The 25247-nt window shown below is 38.5% G+C and overlaps 1 protein-coding gene across 1 annotated transcript in view; it reads right to left on the bottom strand.

The window, feature by feature from the left end:
• RARB (retinoic acid receptor beta) overlaps positions 1-25247 on the bottom strand; it is a 450938-nt gene that overhangs the window by 353785 nt on the left and 71906 nt on the right. The window lies entirely within an intron of this gene.

Below are 25247 nucleotides of genomic sequence, written 5' to 3'. Positions count from 1 at the left end.
AAAATATACTACCCCTATGAAGAGTCTAGATTCCGTACATTTGCTCATTCAACAAATATTTACTGAGCACATTGATGTCGTTTGAAGCTAGTAGAATACCCTCAGGGAATAAAAAAGACAAAAATCCTTGTTCTTTTGGAGCTTTTGTTCTGGCAGAGGCAGAGAAACAAAATAAATACGTAGATGATTTGGTATATTAAAATGTCTTAGTAGTACAGAAAAAATGAAGCAGGTGATAAAAGGCATACTGACATTTTTACTTTTGTTCTGTAATTTTACCAGTTATCACTCCTTTAAAAATGAATAGTTGTTTTTTGCATGTTTTTTGGTAACTATTTTGTGGACTGTGTAAGAACACTGAACTAGGAAAGAGGAAATGTGAGTGCATGGCCCAGATCGGCTATTTTCCTCAGGCAATCTCAAGTTTCTCTTCATTAGCGTAAGGACCCTAAACTTGATCATGTATATTCAAAGTTCCTTCTCATTTTAATCTCACGATTCTGTGACTGGAAGAATGAAACATTGCTTTCTAAAGAGAGAAGCAAACAACAGGAAAAGAAAGATGTCAGGGACAAATCTCTTCCTCTCCTGGAATTCACTGTGATCCACGTACACATGGTTGAGTAGCTCTGAGCCCAAGAACTGTCCCATGCCACATGCCTGGGGCTGACTACTACAAAGTGACTAAAAACCCATTCCAACACTCAGGGTAGCCATCAGTCAAGACAAGTTTGAAATGTGGGTGAGGAACAGTAAAGCCAGGGTTTGGGGAATCTCCTGAAAGATACAGGCATGATTGGGGATCCATATTTTTTTCAGGAAGAATAATTCAGTAATTAGGTTCCCTCTAACCTACAGTGATTCTCAACAGATTTTTTTGTCTCATTGGGCTATCGTGCTGCATCTGAACACTATCAACATGGTAACTCACTTTTCTTTCAATGGTTCCTGAAACACATACGAAGCTTAGAATAAAACGTTTTCTCGATGGGCATGGGGATGACCCCTAGGGATTTCTTCAGTTAAGGCTCAAAATATAAAAAACATACTTAGTAGACCTAAGCTGGAACTATATCCCCAGGCAAATGACCTCATTATCCCCTGACCAACCAGCAAAATATTGAATATAACACATCAGCAATGTATACATTTTTACTTGAATGTTAAAATGTAACCCCAATGATTTAGGAGTAAAAACTTGAGTGAGCAATAGAGATTGCCTCTTTAAAATTAGAAAATTTCACTTGAAGAGGCCTTAAAATATCAACGTAATAAGGAAAGGACACCAGGAATTTAGATTCCGGAGGGAGGTTTTTTAGCGCATGGGCAAATGGAACTGGGCGTGGGGGTCATCCAAGATGGACTATTTCCAGGGGTGGTAAAGTAGAGATGGGCAAACATTCAGCTATAATATTAGTCTATATAGTATATAGATATTTGGGCAATTATATATACTAGAAAAGGCATCTGAGGGTAGCCAGTATCTATGCTGTTTTCAAAATGTTTGCAGTGATTCATTCGTTTTACAGGGAAATGGCAGTTCGATATTTCTCTGATGATCAAAAAGCTAGGTGGCCACGAATTGGTAATTTCTTTAGCAGATGCTGTCCCTGGGGGTGAGGGGCTAGCCAGAGAGCATCTCAACTGCCAGTAACTGCAGTTCCCAGTGAGAGGGCTTTCTCGGTCTACCAGCACCCATTTCCACTGTGGTCTGGAAGCACAGAATGCTGGGCAATGAGCCTCTTTACTGGAGAACCTCAGTCAGTCAGTGGGCTGCTGGGTAAATCACCAAGCTGCTTGCTCCGGGGTGGGGTCATCTAGCTGAAGGTTCTATATGGTGTCCCAGAATTCTCCTGAGGGATTAAGTACCAGTTGCCCACAAGGAAATTTGCATGATAGTGCATACTCCCTTGGCTTCCCAGTCTTACCAGTCTTCTCCTCCACTCCCTTAATTTCCTGCACCACCTAATATAACTAGTTGCACTCAAATCTTTGTCTCAGAATCTGGTTCTAATGGAAACCAAACTAAGAAGCTGAAAGATGCAACTGGAATTTTCTTTTTTTCTTTCTTGGCCGGTCAGAGCTCCCCTTGAATGATATAATAATAGCGAGTCATAAGAAAGTCCCTTAAAAGGCAGGCACTAAGGAGAAGTTTTCATCTATAGATATAACAGATTTTGCACATCAGAAATTCTATTAGTGTACACCTGATAACGTACTCTATAGGTACATGCTGACCATGATGAATGGTTTTGAAATGATTCGAAGCAAACAGAATGAAGGAAACATAACCACAAAATTCCCCAAAAGCCTTGTTCACTTTAGTTCACCAACCCCAAATAATTGATGTAACATCGAGTCACAAATACTGAAACACTGATTCTAGGAAATTAACAGATTGAATATACCTCAGATATATACAGCTTTGAATATTTTATGGTAGTTGTTTATATTTTGATATTATATCAATACCCATGTTTTATGAAAGCATTGTGGTTTTTCCTTTAAGTATGTGATTAGATTCACAAAATTTCTATATGTAATTGTTACTTAGATTTATCTAACACCTCTTTTTTCATTCTGGGAATGAAACTATAATTTCACAATAAGTCAGTGGTAAAATACAATTCACTGAATTGAAATTCACTAGCAAGTTAAATTTTTAATGCACCTTTGTTCCATAAAAAGCATTTTAAACTCAATGAACTTTATAAGGTGTTAAGAAAATTCTTGGAAATTCAGTAAAGATGAAGAGAACAGTAATAGGAGTGAAATTTGATGGATTTAGCTAGAGTAAATGCAGAAACTGAATATGATATTAGGGATAACCAAGCTAATGCCACAAGTCCTTTTTTTTGAATCATATTAAGAAATATTACTTTAGCATATTACTATTGAAACCTACCAACCAAATCCAATGACGTTAAAAATTTATTTCCTTAGCCCATGAATAACTAGAATAAAGCTTTTTACAAATTATAGCATCAGAAATTGAACATAGAAGATATTGCATATTTTTAAGTGACTTGATTTTAAGAATAAAGGCCCCCATTGATAAGGAATTCATTAGTAGGCATGGAAGAAATAAATATCTGCAGGTGAAAATGTTTGGAAGAGAAATTCTCCTATCAAGGAGGACAGGGAGAATAGGCAACAGTGTATGATGTCATTTCTGTGGTACTACAAAGATCTTTTGTACCAAGAAAAATCTTGTCTTCAAAATACTGATGTCAAATATACACTTCCCGAGTCACCTTTTGATATTTACAGGTAAAACCTGTGTTTCTGTTAAAATATCCATTGGGATGTTTAAGATAATAAATCTCATTAATCACCTGCCCGTTAGTATAAATTAGCAAACTTTTCCACCACCCCCCTTCAAGCATGCCTGAATGAGAAGTCAGGAGAATCAGGAGAAGAGCGTAACACGAAGTGTTCAAAGAGGTCCAGACCAGCGCAAACATCAGAACAATTTGGTACTGGGATTCAAAGACATCAACAATATCCTGCAGTCTAATCCTAATATGCAAATATTTTCCTTCAAATTGCATAACTAAATAATCATTTTACTAACTGGTTAATCACATAAATAATTTTAAATATTGATTTTTTAAAAAACTAAGTATATAGCATGTAAATATCATATAAATATATAAAATGTACAGATAGTCCATGTTTTATATATTCTTCATTTCCTTTTTTTCCTTTCCCATCTGATCATTTCCTTTCTTACTCTGAAAAGCAATAATCTATATATATAACTGAAAGAAAATTGTTAAAACATCTCCCTATAAAACCTATCATAACAGCTGCTAGCAAGAGAATATATTCCAAAGTAGCAGGAATAGATAAGGGGAACAAACACTAAAATGATGAACAGTGAAATTTGATTATTTCTACTCTTTTTTATGACAAATTTATTGCTTAGAATGAAATGCTGACAAGCAATTACAATTGAGTTAATTGAAACATATAAAACAATAAAAAGCACAATCAGATTGCAGTTTGATAGAACAGAGAAGTGATTTCTGAACTTCTTAGGGTCTTAATGTTTTAATGTTCTTAACTTTTTACTCCAGTGCTAACAGATTTATTTTTTCATTTAAAATTAATTTTTTTTAAAGATTTTATTTTATTTATTTGTCATAGAGAGAGAAGCGAGAGCAAGCACAGGCAGACAGAGTGGCAGGCAGAGGCAGAGGGAGAAGCAGGCTCCCTGCCAAGCAAGGAGCCCGATGTGGGATTCGATCCCAGTACGCTGGGATCATGACCTGAGCCGAAGGCAGCCGCTTAACCAACTGAGCCACCCAGGCGTCCCAAAATTAATTTTTTTAAAGACTTCTTTCTAAAGTGGAACAGTCTTTGAGATGTCTAAACACCCAAGGCAGGATGGCTTCTATTTCACAAGAGATGAATTTTCTGTGGTTTAGGTAGAATGTAAAGTCATGGGTTTGGGGAAAGGTGGGATTGGTGGAAGAGAGAGACAAACAATTAAGTCAAAATGGTCAAAATCAAAAGGGGTGGGTTGATTGACCAAGGGAGAGAATGCTTTTCTATTGCATGCAGTGTTAGCTACCACTTGGTTTCTTTTTGCATATTTGGTAATATGGTGAATGAAGCTTTACATATTGCTTTTTCCATCGACATGTCCTAAAGCCAGATTTATTACGAGCCTCTTTTTAGAGTGTGTAAGTTTCATGAGGGACTGACTCTGTTTCATTCACATGTATATTCTAAGTGCCTTGAGGAGTGCCTACCGCATACTGTATACCATACCGTGGGTGCTCAGCAAGTGTTTGTCTACAATGGACCAGGCTCCAAGTCAACCACCTTTTTCTGAGGTTCAGTAAGACCAGTTTACAGACACTTGTATTTCTCAATGGAGCCTGCTGACATTTTGATTAGAACAATTTTTTTGTGTGTGTGGTACGGGCCCCTCTGGTGCAGTAAAGATGTTGAACACACTTGGCTTGGCCGGCACCCATAATCTGCCAATGGCAGCCTTCAGTTGTAAATGACAAACCAAAAAAGGCCAAACCTACCTCTCCAAATGCTTTTAGGGGACAGTTCTACCTTCAGTTATGAACCACAGATGGAAAATATAAATGGTAAAGGGAGACACTAAATGCTAAATCACTAAAGAACATGATAGGTTCTTTACGCAAAGTTTTAAATCTTATTAGAGCCATATTAAAAGGTCACACTTAGTCTCTATGTAATATTTTACTGAATATTTACTTTATTTTCAGTAATTTTTCTTCCATTAATCAAAGAGGATTGTTACGACTCCTGAAGCCCACAGTCACTTTGCCCTTTTACCGCACAGAAGTGAGATAGTCACTGAGTAGAATGGAATGTGAAGTTTCAATTACTTCCAATAAGAAGTAAATTTTCAGCAATAATTGCATCCTCTAGTTTACTTATAAATACAGATTTATCATGGATTAATCCTCCTACCTACTTTCAAAAAAGGGCAAAATTAGACTGAGGTTGGTTCCCAGAGCAAAATTTTTGAGTAAGCCATTCCATTCTTGAAAATTCATCCAAAGAAAAATATTTTCTTTGAAAGAAGAATATTTTAAAAATATTTTAAAAGATGGACATAAGAAGGAGCACCTGGGTGGCTCAGTCCATTGAGCATCTACCTCTTCATTTAGGCTCTGGTCACGATCTCAGGGCTGTGAACTGAGCCCCACATCAAGCTCCATGCTTGAGATTCTCTCTTTCTCCCTCTGCCTCTCCCCCTTCTTGTGTGTACATCCCTTCCCTCAAATAAAATCTTTACAAAAAATGGACATAAGAAAAAACTTGGATATGAAAGTTATTATTTTCCGCATCAGTAGAAAAAAAAGGAAACATGTTAAAAGCTGAAGAGCATATAATAATTTACCTCCACTCCACAGAATGTCATACAGAAACTAAAACAATAATGACGAAGCACATATTATAATAATAAAAGGAAAATTGCTGTAAAAAGAATTTTAAGTGCTTTATAGAACATACATAAAAGGAACTGGACTAAAACAGAAAACTGGTCGAACAGAGTAGAACTGGATAAGAGAGAGAAAATGCAAAGCACAAAGGCAGGAAATCTGGGAAATGATCACCATTAGTCTGTGTTTAAAGTGAACTACACAGGACGCCCGGGTGGCGCAGTTGGTTAAGCATCTGCCTTCAGCCCAGGTCCTGAGATCTAGTCCCACAATGGGCTCCTTGCTCAGTGGGGAGCTTGCTTGTGCTTTCTCTGACAAATTCATAAATAAAATCTATAAAAAGAAAAAAAGAAAAAAGCAAACTACAAAGGTGACTCTAAGCCTCCCAGGAAGCAGCATTGAAAGGGAGATGTGATCACCAAATGAGTCTCAATGCCATACAATGATTTTTTTTTTTTTTTCACTCACTAGAAACATGACTGTGTGATAGAAAATGAAAAAGATCTTTCCCCTCTAATGGCTCGTGAAGACAATGTGTTGAATATAGCAAGCAATATCTTCAACAACATTCAACAGAGTAACAAGCAACAGCATGCATTTGTAATAGAAAGAAAAATAGAACCATAATTAAAAATGGTCTTTGCTTCAAGACTACCGTGATATAAAACTGTGCATGCATATGGACCAAAACCAAACTAAAAGTGAGGAAAACACAGTTTAACTTTCTAGAGTTATACTTTAGATAGATTACACTCTGATATATTCTGATGCCCCAATATTGGGACATTGATGAGCTATTTTTATTCAACAAACACGTGCTTTAAAATAAATTATAAGCTAGAGTATCTAATAATTAACATGAGAAAGCCATCCAAGTTGTAGTGGCTAATGTCTAACTATCTTCATTATAAATATAGTCCTTGAAAACACAGTTAACTCCCCAATATGATTGACTAATAGTTTTAAAGCAATTATATTCATCTCTACCCATCAAAATCTTTTTTTTTTTTAAGATTTATTTGTTTATTTATTTGATAGACAGAGACCACAAGTAGGCAGAGAGGCAGACAGAGAGAGAGGGGGAAGCAGGCCCCCCACTGAGCAGAGAGCCCGATGTGGGGCTCGATCCCAGGACCCTGAGATCATGACCTGAGCTGAAGGCAGAGGCTTAAACCGCTGAGCCAGGTGCCCCCCATCAAAATCTTTTTAAAAGGGTGGCAGGAAATCTGGAGAATAATGTTTATGAGGGGCCCCAGGAGGCTACAGTGCTTCCCTCTCTTTGATCTATAAATTATTCAACTATGAGAGGTTATTTAGTTGTATTGACAGAATGTTATCAAAAACGTTTGTGACTCCTATTCTGATATTTACAGTCACTGGGGAAAAAAATACTATCTTTATGTCCTCTAAAAGCCAAAGATGAAGAATTATTAAATATTAGATTTTGAACACTCAAAGCTCTTAGCCATTGGTACACTTCTGCAAAGCTGTTTAAATAAGCACCTCCTGACTCTGAAATATGTCAACACTCAGTCTATTCCCCAAAAGGACTCCGCATTCCCTGCCCCCTTCCTCGCCTGTGTTTATGTTTAGAGAAAACCTATACATCAGCAAATTCACCACATTCCTTGACTTTGTAATCAGAGACAACAGGGGGATCTTTCTCCCTACAGAGTTGCCATCCAAGCACATTACTGTGCCTTGTTACACTGGATTACAGAAAATTTAATCTCCACGGAGAGACCGTAATTTGGGAGCATAGAACTCCTGGTTGGGAAGGTACCATTTCAAGTCCTTGGGTGGAGGGTACAAGCTGATTCAGTCTTCTACTGCCCAGCTTGGTTACTGTATGCAATTCAACAAAGCGGTTTCAGAAGCTCCATATGGACCTTTCCACTTACTCCCTCACATGCTTTGGGAAGAATATTCTCAGTCATCCATTTGGGGATTCTTTCCTTCATTCACCAAAATTAGTCAGACTCTCCCTGATGAAAGACATCATCTGAAGTATAGTTGGAGAAAATGTGGGACTCACACTCAATAAGATGACAGTTTCATGGGAGGGGAAAATGTTTAAACTGCTAACCAACCACTTATAAGGTAGAATAACTGAAATTCCTTATTAGCCACAGAACACTCATGGGGGGAGGGTCCAGAGGAAGTACATATGAATCCCGTGGGAAACTTCCACTCAAAAGAGGAGAATATTAGAAACACCCCATTGTTAGTGACAGAATCTATGTGAGAAATAGGGTTACCTGGAGCTTTTCACATTTTCCTCCCACCCTTTGGAATAAATGTCGGCTTCTCCCCTAAGAGGAACATGAGAAGTTGTGCTAGGGTCTTTACTAAACGCTAAACTCTTCTCAGGAACTTTGTAGTTACAGAATTCTTTTTGTCTTCTATTCACTTGAACAGCGGGATAAAGAGAAGAGGAAGAAGACGGGCAAAGCCCCAACACGAATGCATGCAAACCAACCAGTTGCCTTCAGGGAATTAATGGATTCTGACTCGATTTATCACAAGTTTCTGAACCGGATGACTTTTTTTTTTTTTTTTTGATGGCACATCTGGCAACATCATAAAACCTCCAAGTCCCAAGTGATTAGACAGGAATTACTTTTGTAAATCATTTATGACTATTACTGATGTGAGCTTATTCTGAGCAGCAAGCGACAGAAGTAGCCAAGGACAAAGGAAAAAAAAATCTGGGGGTGGGGAGAAGATCCTTTCTCTTCAAGATGCCTTTTAGAAAGGGCTGCCATTTATCATCTGAAACTAGAAAATTGCCGTCATTAATAGATTGGAATTAATTAAGCATACCTCAAGGAATCACCCAGCAGTCTCTTTTTCATTTGCCTGTTAAAGAAACACATTCTTTAGTTGAGCAGTTGAAGCTTTCCATGAAAAAAATGTGGCACCCCGTGACCTCGGAGAGAACTTGCCAGTTAAACCTCTCCTGCTGGGCTCTGTAATGCAAGTCCACAATAGGATTAGGGAATACATCATATTTCCCCCCAAATAAAAACATCATATTACTGCACACATCAGGACCTTAATGACCACACAAAAGAGGGCTTCAATATTTAATCACATAAAATGTCTCCTCCAGTCCCAGTTGAAAGTGTGTTTCCGGGGGATGCAGCTGGGGTGGGGGAGGGCTGGGGTGCAGGGGAGTGCATTCACCCACTATTCCTTCCAGTGGTCCAAGAAGATTAATCCAGCAGACGACAATGCATCCTTGAATCCAGTCGCTTCTGCTGAGGTAGCTGTCCTTCTATGACAAAGAGTCTTCACTCTTGATATTATTATTTTCCATTTTCACTTTCTCTTCAAGTACTTCACATTCCTCCTCTTCTCATAACTTCCTGCCTCCTTATACATGTCCCAAGCTGAAGCTCTATGCAGGGCACCTCCACGCAGTCTTTCATTCAGTGTTAATGCTAGCCCTACTTCCAGGCAGATAAAATTGGGGCCGCACAATGCCAAGGGGACAGGCAGAGGGGAGATGATTTATCCAAAGGTCATATAGCTGGGTCACATGCAGGTTTTTCTGACTCCAAGGTCTATGCTTTTAAATATGCTGCTCAACATTTTCCATGATCTGGTGCCCTTTGGCGTGGATTCAGAATTGTTCTGTGAGGGAAAACCCTATTCCTACGGGTGGGGCAGACCTTCAGCTCCTTGGTCCTTGTCGAGGGAGTATAACCTCAAATTCATGGCTTTTCAGTGCTCACAAAAATCCTTGGCCGAGGAAAACAGTTTTTATGGAGAACTGCCTGAAGGCTATGAAGACCATTTATTTATCTTGACACTCTAATATTTATTTTTGGATTAGGTTCGGATTGTGAGAGAGCTGTGTACCTGGAGACATTGTTTGGGACCCCCGCAGGGACCTGCTTTCCCTGACTGAGCTTTGGAATGATTAATTTGGCCTACATTGAGGGATGTTATTAAAAACATGAACACACATAAACAGAGTTGGATTTACTGTATCTTTGGGATGTGTTTCTCTAGAAGGCTAGGTGACTTTATTTTATGAACCCTTTCAATGATATGACTGTGGGGACCCTCTTTTTGGGATAGGCTTTTAGGTCATCTGAGCAACGTTTATTATATACCTCGTAGGATGCATTTTAATGCACTGGCCTCAAGTTGGTTTCAATCCATTTTCCTAATATTTATTCTCTCTTTCCCCAAATATGCTTCTTTATAATTTTTTAAAAGGTATACATATATTTTTTATAAGCTGTCATAAAATTTTTTCTCAAATAAAATAGGATATAAATGAGTTAATTAAAAAATATTCACCAATTTGTAGTAAAAAATGATATCTATAGTTTCACATAGGTGGTAATTATGATTTATATATATAGGGATGCTAATAACATTTATAATCTAACTACAATCTGTTAGCACAAAAGAGGCCTTGGACATGGCTGGAGTACACGGATACCATAGCTTTCAAGAAGCTGAGAGAATAAGTTTCATACTCTAAAATATTTCCTTGGAAATTCTACCCCTGCTGAGCCTCTACCACTGTGAAGCCAGGACCTTAGCTTAAAAGTTACTATTTCAAAATGCAAATGTTCCTCTGAAATGAAATGTAATGTTCCTTGGAAATGAAATGGACTCAGGCATGAACACCTTTAAGGGGACACCTCAAATACTAGGATAGTGATGTAGGTAGGATACTTGTTTCAGGTAAATTAACTGAATTAACACAATAAAAAGTATCTCTACTTTTATTTAGTGAGCATCTACTATGGGTCCGGCACTGAGCAGTGAGGTGATCAGGGTGAGCATAACCCCTGAATAAAGACAGAAAGAATATTATGGATAATTCCATGATCCAGAAATAAAAACTATGAATATGCTCTTCAGTCTCTGTCCTAAACCCACAAGACACCCGCCAAAGTATGCAATATATATCTGCTAAAATAAAAAATATTAAGTATTCTGAATACCTAAATCTTAATAGTTAAAACTTTTACTGTTCTATAAGTTCTGTAACTTGTGTTTTTCACTGAGCATTTTCATGTCAATATATTCGTTTCCCCATCAAAATTTTAAAGGTCTGCTTATTATCTTCATTCTCTATTTTAATCAGTCATCTTTTATTAGTGAGGAAGGTTGTCTCCAGCTTTTCTTTTCTTTTTTTTTTTTTTAAATAAACAAGTCTGTGCTAATACCTGTTTTCCCAAGCATGCTAAAACATTTACTTCTTCCCAATAAATTCACAGAAGCAAAAATGCAAAGCCATCAGTATGAATATTTTAAAGCCCTTGTCATTTACTGTAAAATTATTCCATAGAAAGGATGTATCAATTTTCATTCTCCCCATCAAGGTTGCACTGAGTGTGTTTCTCTGCAGCCTGAATAACAATGGGATCCTTCTTTTAAATCTTTGCCTTCTCCTTAGTAAGAAATAAAATCTTAATTTGCATTTCATTTTTAAATTTGCATTTGTACCATTACTTTTAAGACTGAAATTTAAAAAAAAATTTTCGTTGGCCATTTGCTTTTTTTCAGAATGTGAATTTTCGGTTTCAGGCTACTGTCATTTTTCTCTACCTTTCCTGCCTTCTGGTTCTAGCACATCATAGATTTAATGATAGTTTATCTTTCTAATATATATTTGATAACTGCAAAAACAAACCTAACCTATGTGCATACGATACAATATACTAATAGGTATTTAGCATTTAGAACTGTATTTCTTCTGCTGTAGACTCCCAGGTGCTCTTTCTCTGTCCCGCTCACGTACCTATTCTGCTTAACCATTAGGAGGTATCTGGTACCTGGAATTTGATCTTTATCATTTTCTTGACTTCTTAACGGACAGTTTCATTACATATATTTCTCTAAACAGTACTTCTTTTGATTTTATAAGAAATATTACCATCCTATATATCGCCAAAAAATTTGTTCAACTCAACACTACCTTTCTGTGATCTCTCTATGGTGTTGTCTAGAACTTCATCTTCAGTGATGGGTAGTATTAAATTTAGTGACTGTGCCACTGCTTATTTTTGCATTTGTCTGTTCATAAATATTTGGTTGGTATCTAATTTCCTACAATTCACAAACAGTGCTATTTATGTTTCTCAAACATAAATCCTGGTATTCCTATTAGAGATATTCTAGGATACTTTACCTAGAAGACGAATGACTCAGTAGTAGGAAATCTTAGTATTCAATTTTATAGGATAATGTGAGCCATTTCCAAGATGATGACAGCAATTTAGACTCTCACCAGCAATATATCTCACAGTATCTGTTGACTGACATTCTCTCCAACACTTGGTATTGTCACCACACTCAAATTCATGTAACTTGTATGCATGTGGACTTGAGTTATATTCCCTTAATTATTAATGAGAAGTTGATATGATATGTTTTAATTCTTTTTGAGTAGGATAAAATCCACTGTATCTTTTTGGTTTGAATTATTTGTCTTTTTCTTCTGATTCTACAAGTTCTTTACGTATTCTTTATGTTCTGTCTTTGCCCATTGTGTTTGCAGTGGGAATGCTGGATTCCTGGAGTCAAGTCTTGTCTTTTTCTGTTATTTTAGAGCACTTCTCTGTTTGCCCAATACCAGTCACGTATCTTTGCTTTCTGTCCTCAAAGCAGGGATCAAGAAATTGTGGCCAGTACTAAAGATCAGGTTAACCTTTGCAGCAATATGTATATACTTAACCCATTAGGGGATTCAGAACTGAACAAAATGCTACTATTGGCTCCTTTTATTTTGGCTTTGGTTCTGGAATAAGATTTTTTGTGGAAGAAGAAAGAAATCCCAAAATTGCCTGTAGGTGATCAGAACAATAGTCAAGGATGATGTGAAGGCCACTTCATATTTCAGAGATTTCCATCAGAACTCATGGAAATCCCTAATCCCTGTCCTGTTAAATATTCCTTTAAGTCATTCTGATAAAAGGGGTTTGCTAAGTATGCTGAAGGAGAGCCTTTCATTTTAACCATGTGGTCATCATTAAAGTGCTATTCACTTGTATGAAATGTCAAGACAACTTTTTTCCTTAAGTATCTTTCTTTGGACTGGCCAACTTCACAACCATTCAAGCACTATTAGAGTAGCTTGATATTAGTAGAAGCAAAACCATAAAGCTTGAGAAATGTCATTATTACACACATCATCGAAATTCAGTCAAGCATTATTTGAGATGGTTTACAGAGACAAAGTGACCCGCAGAGCCTGCAGGCCCTGAAAAGACAGGAAGTTTCAGCTTTTGCCTAAGTTCTCCAACTCTGAAAGGGGCTCGTCCGTGAACCAGAACCTCGAATACACATGTCTTTCCTGGATGTGGCTTCTTTGTAATCAATATAAAATTATTCAGCAGACCACAGTTACTCATGAAAGAGAGTCTTTTCGAATACTCAAGTGTCAGACCACCTCCTGGCGAATTCTGGCTTAGAGGAAAATCTTGGCAAGGTACAAACTGGGACGTGAAAACTTCCATATGCCTAATTCGGACTTCTAGGAAATATGAGAAAGTACCTGTGCGTGGAGAACATTTATGTTTTGGAAGCAAGTGTAAGAATGTCAGTCTTGTGACAGCATCGGTGTTTGCGAGTGCAGAGGACAGGTAACAACAAGGACTCCTACTACTGATAAGGTTTTTCACTGTGGCAGCTCTGTGGTCAACAGCATAAGCACTGGTAACAGGACAGTGCTGGTAGACTCTTCCATGCGTCATCTAATGGACATCTCACTGTGACCCTTGGAAGTTATCCTTATTATCCTCATTTGACAGGTGAGGAAACTGAAGTACACAGAGGTTTTAAAAAAACTATGTTCCAGGACCTAGGTTGGGGGCTGCAAAGAGCAACCTGCCTTGCCCCATTTTTAGACACCTCCCACCCCCAAATTCTTTCCATGAATACCATTTTTGGTTCAACAGATGAACTTTTCCTAATTAGTATGGTTGCCTTTGACTGTAAGCTCCCCAAGGTTAAGGGTAGCATGGGAACAGTACTTCTCAATAGCATGACCTTTGGCAACTCACCATAAATAATGGCCACATAACTTACTGCTGTCATTAGTGCCCATAGGGTCACAGATGACCACTGTCCTTCATCCCAGAACTCCCTAGAAATTTTGTTTCATCCAAACCTTTGCAAAACTTATTGGCATTTGGCAAAATATCTTCACACTAAATTAACAACATGCACTCTCCTTGGAAAGGGGTCATTTTTATCAATAAGATGGCTTTTTGAGATTTTAACAAACTGAACAAAAAGCAACTCTATATATGCATATTTTCATATTCTTAAATTTATCTTATTATAGAAGAAGACAGTGGCCCAGGCACCCACTTTCCAGAAGGGTTTCATGAGGCCCAGAATCCTGAAGCTTATGCGTGGCACAACCTTAGGTGGCTCCCAAACTATTTTAAAATGCTTTTGGTCGTAAGTAACTAAAAAGTCCCAGATATGGAGAATTAATGGGGGTAGGCATAAAGACCATGGTACAGAAGGAAGTAACTATAAGACAAAACTAGGTCTGAGTATACAAGAGAAGAGTACAGGATTGAAGGAAGAGTGCCGGAGTGCTCAGGGCTGCTGGATGAGCAAATAACATGATGTTTGAGATAATGAATAACCAATAATTATAGTAAGATCACTGCCACCAATAAACCTTCAGTGACTGGAACTTGAAATATGAATTTGTAATATGAATGATTCTTCTGCAGGACTCCATAGGTTCCAATATAACAATGACGAGTAACTCTGCAGAGTCATGAGGCAAAATTTGCTCTTTAAAATTAAGAGCATAACAGATATTAAAGAAAATATGTGAAGGTCAAGAAAAGGGGTGGGAATCTAGCATCCAAGGATAGGACCAAAATAAAGCCAGGGAATAGAGACATATTTATTAAAAAAATAAATACATAACCATTGTGATTCATGATCATGGACTTGTATCCACCAGAATCAAGGGAGATTGGCTATGAACGGGGGAAAAAAACAAAAACAAAAACAAACAAACAAAAATCACTATCCTAAAATAATATTCATTAGTCCAAGCCAAAGCAGCCACATAATGCAGAAAAAGTCAGTCATTATGAGCATAAAATTATGAGAAAATAGCTAAATTACTAGATTCTTTCAGAGGGGGAAAAGATCAAAAGCACAGCGTTTCCTTCTTCAATGGTAGGAAGGTAGAGTTTCAAATTAAGAGTCCTTATTAGTTCCCTAGGACTGCTATGGCAGAGTACCCAAATAGGTCTGGATAGCAGAAGTCCCAAACCAAGGGGCAAGCAGGCTTGCTTCTTTCTGAGGACTGTGGCGGGAAATCTGTTCCACGCCACTCCCCTACTTTCTGCTCATTGGCTGGCAATCTTTAGCATTTCTGGTCTTGTGGAAGTATAACTCCGACCTTTATGTGGAACTTTCCCTTTATCTCTGTTTTTCTGACTGAATGACCCCTTTTCATAAGGATACAGTCATATTGGATTAGGCCCCACCCTAATGACTTCATCTTAACTTGATCATCTGAGAAGATTCTAAGTAAAGTTACATTCATGCACACTGAGGGTTAAGACTCCAACATCTTTTGTGATATGCAAATTCAATCTATAATAGTCCTGATAAATCCTAAAATGATGTATCATTGGAAGCAGAATTTTTTTTAAAGATTTTTATTTTATTTATTTGACAGACAGAGATCACAAGTAGGTAGAAAGGCAGGCAGAGAGAGAGAGGAGGAAGCAGGCTCCCCGCTGAGCAGAGAGGCCGATGCGGGGCTTGATCCCAGGACCCTGGGATCATGAACTGAGCCGAAGGCAGAGGCTTTAACCCACTGAGCCACCCAGGCGTCCTGGAAGTAGAATTTTTAAAATTTAAGTATAATGAATACAGTGTTACCTTAGTTTTATATGTACAGAATGATTATATAACACAATATAATGATTCAAAAATTCTATACATTACTTGGTGCTCATCACAATAAGTATATTCTAAACCCCATTCACCTGTTTCATCCATACCACCACTTTCTCTCTTAACAACCACCAGTTTGTTCTCTAGATGTAGGAGTCTGGTGTTTTTGTTTGTTTGTTTTTGTTTTTGTCTTGTTTGTTTCTTAAATTCTACATACATGTGAAATCATATTTGTCTTTCTTTGATTTATTTCACTTAGTATTAAACCCTCTAGATCCCTTCATTTTGTTACTAATAACAAGATACCATTCTTTTTAATGGCTGAATAATAGTCCTCTGTGTGTGTGTGTGTACATGAAGTGCATGCTCATATACACTGCATTCTTATCCATTCATTTATAGATGGATACTTGGGTTGCTTCCATATCTTGACTATTGGAGATAATGCTGCAATAAACTTAGGGGTGCATATATCTTTCTGAATTAGTGTTTTCATTTTGTTTGTTAAGTAAGTACCCCATAGTGGAATTACTGGAGCATAGGGTAATTCTACTTTTAATTTTGTGAGGACACTCATACTCTTTTCCACAGAGGCTGCACCAGCTTGCATTCCCACCAGCTCTGCACGAGGGTTTCTTTTTTGCCACACCCTCACCGATCTTTGTTATTTCTTGTGTTTTTTACTTTAGCCGTTCTGACAGGTGTGAGATGATACTTCACTGTTGTTTTCATTTGCGTTTCCCTGATGATTAGTGATGTTGAGCATTTTCTGGAGGTAGATGCTGACATGACACACAAGTAAGAATCAATTACTCTGATAAATCAACCCAGCAAACCATCAGAGATACTCTAAGGTGCCTACCCAATACCTAATACCCATGTGCAAAATAAAATACTGGAAGAGTAAATTAATGAATAAAAATACATTTGATTCCCTTTTGTATACCCTGGAGACATGGTTTACAAGAATTGGGGCAAGGAAGGACTGGCTGGTTCCTTGCCGGCCCCGCATGCCTTCCAAGATGGGGAGCATGAAACACTTTACTACTGTCCACAGGTCTTCTGTATATGGTTTTTCCCAGTGCGATGCTACTGCCCCATACCCAGAATAATTGTCAGATTTGGTTTTACAAATCTTTTGCTGTCCTTTATAAACTTCCTTTCAATAGGTAGAACATTTACTTTCTGAGCAGTTTAGTTGACCCAGTTGATTATTCTTCCCTCATTCATTCATGTGGTCATTCATCTATCCACCCACTCATTCCAGCAATCTTCAAGATACTGAATGTACTGCTTCTTTTAGTAACATATTTTATAACACCTGCTTTACTATCTCAAAATGGAAGTCATAAATAATATAGCCCACCTACACATATAATTTCAAAGTTATCAATATATGGCCCTGACTACAATGTCAAGGATGAATTCAAAGAAGGTAACTTTTTTTTTTTCAAAGATTTTATTTATTTGTCAGAGAGAGAGAGAGAATGATCAAGAGAGTGAGCATGAGCAGGGAGAACAGCAGGTAGAGGCAGAAGAAGGAACCCTGCTGAGCAAGGAGCCTGATGTGGGACTTGATCCCAGAACTCTGGGATCATTATCTGAGCCAAAGGCAGACACTTAACTGACTGAGCCACCCAGGTGTCCCAAAAGAAGGTAACTTAAAATAAAATAAGTATTATTTCAATATATAAATGCTCAGGCATAAGGAAGCAGTAAGAGCCTTGCCCCCACATGCAGAATTACAGTGAATATTTTACCTACAAATGCAGATTGATAAAAACATGTGGTATTGGTAAGTCAACTATGAAGCATACCCTGTAGTCAGTGACATGATTATCTGAAATTGGAAATGACTCTTAGAAACATTCCAAACAAAATAAAGATCTGCCTACTCTCCATCTACACAGCAGTTATAGTTCTAAATAATTCACAGGATAATAAAAGCACATAATATTTTGCATTTATATGTAAAATGGAGTTATAGGTAAATTCAGTTAATCACAATTTATTTTGGGGGGAGTGTTCTTCACATGAACGTCTGGTGGGACAGTGGGAAGGCAATGAGGATACGAAGTAACTCTTTATTATTTGCAACTATTGTGCACAGTGCAAGATGGTCAGCCTCCTAGCCCCTGCTCCCTAAATGCCTAGAGTGCTACCAATCATTGTGACGTCCATAAGTACCTCCGCAAACTGTCAAAATCCCCCATCAGCAAGATCCATTGATTTGTCATTCTGTGAACCTTAAATGAGTTTCCATTGTATACCAGGCATCAGATGAACAGATGAGTAGAGAAGGGAAAGCTAGGAACTAAAGACAGCAGAACAGGACATGTATAGTAAATTAACACATGCACAGTAGGTACGTGGTGGGCAGGGGTTGATGCAAACTTTTTAAAATCAAGGCCTTAGAGAGTAGAGAGCAATCAGAACAATCCAAATGATTTTGGGTGATTATGATTTCCCCATAGGGGTGCAAGATCCTTAAAGACAGACAGAGTGTCCTAAAAACCTTTGCAATGCCTCAATATCCACCTCTAACATGGAGGTGTGAAAAGAGGACTGGTCAGAGCAAGAAGAAGTGAAACCCAATCTCGTCATTTTTGCTGGAGCAGCCTTAGGAAAGTTAGTTATTTCAGTCTTTGATTCTCTGCTTCCCTTTTTCCAGATGGTAGACAGAGGTAATGCAGTTAGCACACTAAATAAATGACAGCCCTTTTAATTCTTATTCTCATGGCAAAGGAAGAAAAGCATGAGTGCTGCTAGTACCACTGGCCGTTGGTTGGTCTGGTGGCCTCAAGTTCCTGGAGACCACACAGCAGGGTCAGTGTCTTTCTCCTGTCTCTCTCTCTCTTCTCCTCCATCCTTCTTCCCTTTCTTCCTTCGTTCCCACACTTCCTCTTGCCTCCTTCTCTCTTGCTTCTTTCTTCCCCACTAAAATTACCAAAAACCCTTCAAATGTTGGAGGGAGCCAAAATAGAAAATAGAGCTCTTAGGTGGAATAGGGGCCTGTATCACTTTGATGACACAGCATGTGTCAGAGAGCTTCTGTGGTACTGCTTGGGACATATCCTGAAGATGGCCCAGAGGGCAGCCATCTGGTGGCAATTTTACCTGTCCTCATGTTCATCTACCTCGTATGGGAGGTTAATCTCCTATCACTCAAGGTTATAGGCATGAGTTTTTCATCATTAGGACCAAAATAGTTCATCTGAAATGTACAGGAGCTGTAGATTGATGAATTCATCAGGACAGAAATTTGGAACACATGGAAAGTCTCATATGTCATAGCCAACTCAAAGCTATTAGAGTGATTTCAATTTTCAAAGGTTCAATCTTCTTAAGGTCGAAAATTCTCTTTTAAATGTCTCTGTTTAACTATCAGATAAACAGAATTTCTAAAGGAATCTATTATTAATCACTCTATTTCCTCCATTTTTGGTCTTTTTTTTTTTTGTATATATATATCCCTAGGAATATATATATCCCTAGGAATAATCATTGGCAAAAGTAAGTAGAGGAAACTCCATGCCTCTTTTTATAATTGTCGGTGTAGACTGAAATCCTATTTCTATTCAAGAACACACTGCTAGAGTTGAGGTTCTCCTTTGGGCATTGTAGTTAATTTGATGAAATTGAACAATAATCTTTCTATTTCTAATTCATGCTCACATATTCCTGATCCCTTAGGGGTAAAGTTCAACAAACAGAATGAATCCAGCTCCTCATTAGAACTATTCAAAGGGTTACATGTTGTACTCGACCAGAGTCTGGGGAAATTGTAAAGACATCAAGAAGAAGACACACAGATTCCTTTATTATTGGGGAAGAGAGATACTGCCTTCAAGTAATCAATTCATGTCTGCCTTTAAGGAAAACACTCTTGCATAGTACCTCTGTGGCTGTAAACCTCTGAAGACCACTGAAAGAGTTAGATCATATCGGAAACATAAACTTCTTCTAAAACATTTAGGTAGAAGTGTTTGACCTCCCTAAGCCTCAGCAACTCAGAGGTACTTAATGACCAAAGGCAGATAATATGAGCAAGATTGTTATACTTGGTTTACTCAAATTCCTAGCAATTTTCTTTGACTTATTTTATCTGGTTTATAAAAAAGGTGCATGTGGACCATACTATTAGACTTGACATTCACTAAATCCCAACAACATACTAAGCCCCAGACATCTTAAAACTAGAGATGGTCTCTGTCCAGTGGAGTCATTTTGTATGCTCAAGGACAAATATAACTTACAGTAGAAAGAACACAAGGCTACAGGGCAAAGGGTGCTGGATAAGTGGAATTAACCAGTTGGTTTTAGTTACCATGAATCTGCATATATTCCAAATACGACCAACACCTATGGGCCAGTTGTCTTTAACAAGCAGTACAGAATTCCAAACTGGCCATACACTCTGCTTTAGACAAGCTGCATGAACATGGCTTCTCTTAAGACGAGTTATGGAAATAATACCCATTTATGTCCTGTCATTGGTAACTCTGAGACTCACAGTCTGTCTCTCCAAAAGGCTGGGATTTTTATTTTTTTAAGTGAATAGGCTATTTTGTGATATTTGACAGGACAGCACTTTCTGATCATTAAAGAAGCAGGGAAAAGAACTCTCATTTTAAGATTGTGGAGTTAAACGGAGATCATTTTGAGAGAGTCTCTGAAGCCAACACTGTTAATAATATTTTCCAGCTTACAACAACCTATAAAAAAGCACATGTGTGGCAATAAAATAGAACAAGCAGCCATGAAAGGAACATAAAGAGAGACAGACGGACAGTTGTCCAATTTTCACAGAGAGCTCTGGAACATTAAATTTTGAGTGTTCCCTGGCATAGTATATCAGGCTTTCCTCCTGTTGGGAGTCGTGCTTGCCTGGAGATGACAGGATCTCTGCCTGTAGGACAGAGCTGAGCAGAGCCATCCACAGTGACTTCCTGACAAGGGGTCCACCCTCAATTCCTTGTGTGGATGAAAACCAATAGCTGCTTCCACGGTAATGGCTGGAACTAAAGAGGTTGTGAATTCCTTTAAATGTCCTTATCTCTAAAGACTCCTTGAAGCATCACGGGAAAGAGATAGCCATGGAGGAGTTGTGGGATTATCTGAGGGTTAAAGTTGGCCTCTTTACCCAACACACTGGGAAAAACATTCACTTAGGGGCCCCAAGATTTGGCCTTGGCATCTGGTGCCAACATTAACCAGCTGTGTTAGGTCTTTACTTTTCCTAAGCCTCACAGTTTTCATCTGCAAAATGGGACTGTTGCTAATGGCCTGGCCAGAGTATCAGGAAGCCATTAAAAAGATTAAGAATGACTACATTAAATGCTTGGCGGATTATACACTGGTGCTCAATACATGCTAGTTTTTCTTATCACTTATCTTCACTCCCTCTTCTCTTCTAGGTCTCCAGATTTCTAACCTCCTAGAGAACTCCACAATGTGAAGATTTAAGTCAGAATACAAAGACAAGGACATACACATACAGAAAATGTTTTCAGGCCACTTCTTCCCTGAAAATATTTATTTTCCTTTACATTAGAAAGTTCTGGAGAGCAGAATTGCTGAAAAGTGGCCACATCTTTCCCTCAGAATTGTGAGTGGTTACAAATGGTCAGACCAATGGCCAAGTGCTCCATGCTACATAACTGGGTCCACCAGTGGCACACGTCAAGGAAAGATGGGCTGTTGGCTGCAAAGGACCTGAGGAGCAGGAGAAACTCAGAACTGTGACATCCAGAAACCTTAACCTGCCTCAGTTGTAAAGGCCTTGGAGACTATCTGAATGGACCCCTTTCTAGTAACAGCTTTTCTTTCAAATTCATACATGGCCTTTATCCCTAAAACATTTGAATACTATTACTATAAAAGACTATTCTTTAAATAAAAATAGTTTAGAGTTGATGGAAGAAAAATTCAGAGAGGTTAAATGACTGTAAATGAGAAGGTAGGTCAAGGACATTTTTATATGTGGGACTGTGGGGGGGGGGGGGGCGGGGACAGTGTACTTTAGGAAAAAAGATAAAAATGTACAGAGTTAAGGTTGTGGGCCTTGAGACCAGGCTGGCTGGAGAATCGGAAGGGAACGGTGGAAAGTGTCAGGAAGGGAAGTAATATCAGTAGCTGCTACGGAAATTGTTCTCACTAGATTTTAAGGTAGAAGGTTCTCAGGCTTTTATAATTCTATGGTGTTGAAAGAACGTTGTTACAGGGGTAAGAGAATTTATTCTTTCTGGCTGAGCTGCAGAATCGGGATGTGTACAGATTATGAGAGCAACATCGGCAAGTCCCATAGTCCAATAACATGACCCTCTTTATAGACTCATTCCCCAACATGCATTCCAGGTCAGCTGGCTTTTCCACCCAAACATGTGTTTTGTTAGTTATTGAGATTTTATAGAATTCGGCTACCTCCCTAAATAACCTCAATACATGAATAAAGCTCGACGGTTGATTTTAACCAAGAGAAAGTATAACATTTAACTTTTAAGACCTTACCCTTCTTCCCAGTCTTTCTAAACCTCAGGCTGTAACAAAGACAAAAACAGCTCCCTGTTCAAGGGCTAGCTAACAGACTGCACATTAACAGTGGCTTCTTTTAATGATTTTCATCTGAGCGGCTTTCGTGTACTTTGTCTGTAGCAAGAAATAATAAAATAAGATATTAGCCAGGGTATAAAGTTAACCGATTTTGATGTTTCCCGCCTGAACTTTTGGCACCTTGTCCTTTTTCTGCCACTTCTCCAGCCACCTTACGGTGTATAGTTTCCTCAGCATCCTCTCCCCAAGGCCCTCAGAAAAACAGTAATCATTTCTCTTCCCTCTTCTGAACTGCAAAAGCTCTCCTCCTAAAGGCTGAATCATATAAAATTGCTACTATTGGACCAATTCTGATCTAGAAAAATGACAATTGTGTTATGGTTCAGCGTAGTAGTGATGGCATCTTGTGCCTTATTATAACTCTGAAATGAAAAAAATAAACTTATATTTAGAAGTAAAAGGAGTGGGGTGCCTGGGTGGCTCCATTGTTAAGCGACTGCCCTCAGCTCAGGTCATGATTCCAGGGTCCTGGGATCAATCCCCACTTCAGGCTCCTGCTCGGTGGGAGCTCCTCTCTAGCCGTGTCTTTCTCTGTCAAATAAATAAATAAAAATCTTAAAAAGAAAAAAAAAGAAAGTAAAAGGAGCCTTAGATATAATCTAGCCTAGCTCATTCAGGTACAGGCCTAGCCACTGAGACTCAGAATGGCATAAGTAGTTAGAAGATCAAACATCCCCAGTTAGAGAACAGAGCCAGATTACATTTAGTTTAACTTGACTCCTATCCCAATGTTCATATCTCTATGGCATGGGTCAGAAAACGTTTTTGTAAAGGGCAAGACAGTAACTATTTTGGGATCTGTGGGCTATCTGGTGTCTAACAGTGTAGCATGAAAGTAGCCTTAGACAATATGTAAACAAATGAGTGTGGCTGTGTTCCAATAAAACTTTATTTATAAAAACAGATGGCAGGCTGGATTTGGCCCACAGGCTGTAGTTTGCCAAGCACTGCTCTATAGAATTCTTAGAATCTAAAAATATCTGCAAGCAGATGGGTGAGGGATTTGTATACTGAAACTGTGTTCAAGTGTTCCTGGATGCTAATTCAGCAGAAAGATCTTACTATCCTCTGTATTTCCCTTAAAATAAGTACCTAAAGTAGCCCAAAGTTTCTGGGACCTTGGGGCTACTGCTGCCTAAGGGTTTTCCATCTGCAACTTTACATCACTCAGGATGGGAATAGCACTGCCTTAGCTCCTTGGCTACATCTACAAAATATACTTGTGATCTGAGGAAAGAAATATAGTAGAATGTGCTATCCATCAGGCTGGCTGACCTATGGAATTAGATACAGGCCCTCCTGGGCGGAATTTTAAAGCTTTAACAAAAATCACGTAGCCAGACTGCTTCATGTGTTAGCTGAAGATCACTTCATTTTATCATTTGCATGTTGGGTGAACAGGGTTTGAACTGGCACTTGGGACAGGAAGATATTTTGAATACAGGCACTTTTTCTCTTTCTCCTGACAGCCAAGAAACTACTTTGGCTATATCTACTTTCCATTTGAACTTGAGAAGCATGGGAGAATGTTATTAAGCAATTTCAATGTCTTTATTGGTCACACATTCTGGTTAGAAATCCAAACACAGAAGGGAAGAATTATGATCAAGTCATACAAGGAGGGAAAATCAGTATACATCAGCCATGATAGTAACTGTGATTAAAATCAACAGCCCTATAGGAAATCCCTCTGTCCAGCTGTCTGTCCATCCAACCATCTACCCAAACACCCAGACATCAAAACATCCTACTGTTTCTGAAGGCACCATACCATTTGCTGAGGAATCCCAGTCAGGCGGCACGAGCTCCCTGCTCCCAGGGAGCTGGAGTTGTAGTGGAAGGGAGAAGCGAACGCACAGAGAACACAATACGAAAACAAGGCAATACTTCATAAGAAAAAATTGTGAGGACCAACGCACTACTTGGAGGAACTTCTTGAAGAGTAGTAAAAATGGAAATAATCACCAGGTAGAGCTCTCAAGAGCTACTGGGGAGCCATGAGAGAGCCTGGAGCAGGCGCTTAGGCCCCTAATGAAGCTCCGCGCCCTAAATGCGCTGTTTCATCTCCAGGTGCCTGGCCCGCCCACCTAGTTCTCAAAGGCGGGGGAGCTCACTGGCTAACCAAGGCTAGTCCTAAAACAGGCAGAACTTAAAAAAAAAAGAAAGAAAAAGAAAAAAGAAAATCACATAATATGGATGTTTTCTATAAGTCAGTCAATATCAGTTTTGAAGAATTCTGACTACTTTTATCTTATATATAGTACTTTATATCCAACATTCTAAAAAGAGAACAGCTTAGTATAGAATCAAAAGTGAACAAAGACACTCAAAAGAGCTGATGTGATAGGAATTAAACAATTAAAGACACTATCTATAGTGTCCATATATATATATATATATAGTCCTTATATATAGTGTCCTATCTATAGTGTTCTTATAGGAGAAGAGTTAGAGATTCAAAGACCTCACAGCCAAAACGGATGTTAAATCCGGCATTATTAGCAGCATTTCTTAGAGCATCATCTTCTGACCCACTGTTCGCATTCTTTATCAAGTGGCCAGTTTCTTCAAGAACGCTGGTCATATCCGCTGACTATTCTTGACATGGACATCTTATGAAATAGAGCAAAATACAACAAGGTTTCGAATGGACCAAATTCTAAAACGCACCATTTGTCTCTTTCAAATGATATTTCTGCAAGAGAACTAAAAGTACAATCCCAGACCCAGAGAAACCAAAACCCAGTAAAATGAAAACTCACTTTGGATGGGAACCATCCTGTATTCTCTGGTCCA

This window comes from Mustela nivalis (genome assembly GCF_964662115.1).
Source record: "Mustela nivalis genome assembly, chromosome: 1".
Taxonomy (NCBI): Eukaryota; Metazoa; Chordata; class Mammalia; order Carnivora; family Mustelidae; genus Mustela; species Mustela nivalis.
Note: the sequence above shows the minus strand (reverse complement) of the source record. Positions and strands in the feature narration are given on the sequence as shown.